The sequence below is a fragment of the Colobus angolensis genome, unplaced genomic scaffold (genome assembly GCF_000951035.1).
Source record: "Colobus angolensis palliatus isolate OR3802 unplaced genomic scaffold, Cang.pa_1.0 Scaffold125, whole genome shotgun sequence".
NCBI classification, from domain to species: Eukaryota; Metazoa; Chordata; class Mammalia; order Primates; family Cercopithecidae; genus Colobus; species Colobus angolensis.
The window spans coordinates 8377522-8378934 of record NW_012113697.1 but is presented as its reverse complement, the minus strand read 5'-3'; the positions used below and the strand labels follow the sequence as shown (position 1 = coordinate 8378934).

The window sequence follows — 1413 nt, the reverse complement described above, 5'->3', positions numbered from 1 at the left end:
CTGCCTCGATGGCCACATCAGTGCTGGTGCCAATGGCAATGCCCACGTCTGCCTGGGCCAAGGCCGGGGAAGCATCGACCCCATTCCCCACCATGGCAACTTTCTTCCCTTCGTTCTGGAGCTCCTGAACCTTGGCCACGTTGTGCAAAGGCAACACCTCTGCAAAGACTTTGTTGATGACAACTTGGGTGGCAATGGCTCTGGCTGTCTTCTGTTGTCCCCCGTGATCAGAACCATGTCCACACCCATGCTTTGCAGCGTGTGCACAGCCAGGGCGGCCTCCTGCTTGACAGCTTCTGTGATAGAGATCATCTTACAGAGCATACCTTGACAAATTGCAGAAGTACCCGCTCCCTTCGCCAGCCACCATCTTCTGCCCGGATACGTATACAGTTCTTATATTTTCGTTATTAAAAGGCAACATGCTGACTGCATTAAAATTTAAAGGCCTCTGGGTGACAAAACCATTATAAGCAAAGACAAAAACAAGTGAACAGACTTGGAAAATATATGCAACATATAAATTGACAAAGGAATAATATTCAGAATATGTAAAACACTAGGCTGAGTGCGGTGGCTCACCCTGTAATCCCAGCACCTTGGGAGGCCAAGGCAAGAGGATCACTTGAAGTCAGGAGTTCAAGACCAGCCTGACCAACATGGTGAATCCCCGTCTGTACTAAAATTACAAAAATTAGCCAGGTGTGGTGGTGGACGCTTGTAATCACAGCTACTCAGGAGGCTGAGGCAGGAGAGTCTCTTGAACCTGTGAGGTGGAGTTTGCAGTGAGCCGAGATTGTACCACTACACTCCAGCCTGGGCAACAGAGCAAGACTTTGTCTCAAAAGGAAAAAAAAAAAAAGAACTACAAATCATTAAGAAAAATATAGTTAATCGAGTAGAAACAGTGGACAAAGATATGTATGAAGAGACAGGCAATTCTAGAGGAGGGAAATAAAATGTCCAGGGAACACATAAAATGATACTCAACCTCACTAATTAAGAAAAAGCAAATTAGAACAATGGGGTATGCATTCTACTTCTGAAAAGATGAAGTGGAAGTATTTTCCCCCATTTCTCCTGCTAAGTACAGTTAAAAAACATGGACAGTAGATATAAAACAACATGAGCAGACTGAACGGTGCAGAGAAGAAGGCAGACCAGCTAGAGATCTCAAAATCTGAGAAACAATAGGGCGGTGATTTCCGTGGGTTTTATTTTTGTCCCAAAGATGAGATGCTAAAGAAATGGGCAACCAGTAAATGCCACAGACATAGAGCAGGGAAAGCCTCTCTCTGGTTAAAAGACCAAAAGAGGGGCAGCCTAGCAAGACAGAAAACTCTTAGGTATGAACTGATCTTTCCCAGCAGAGATCACAGAAAAGAATTGTGGCCCACTCCGCCTCTGCCAGCG

General features: G+C 45.4%; 1 protein-coding gene across 1 annotated transcript in view; it reads right to left on the bottom strand.

Annotated features, from left to right (window-relative positions):
- LOC105505447 (cTAGE family member 2-like) overlaps positions 1–1183 on the bottom strand; it is a 4542-nt gene extending 3359 nt beyond the window's left edge. Inside the window, exon 1 of the mRNA XM_011933286.1 lies at positions 1162–1183. The gene's annotated coding sequence lies outside the window, so the exon portion shown is untranslated. The remainder of the gene's footprint in view (positions 1–1161) is intronic.
- Between the last annotated feature and the right edge of the window lie 230 nt (positions 1184–1413).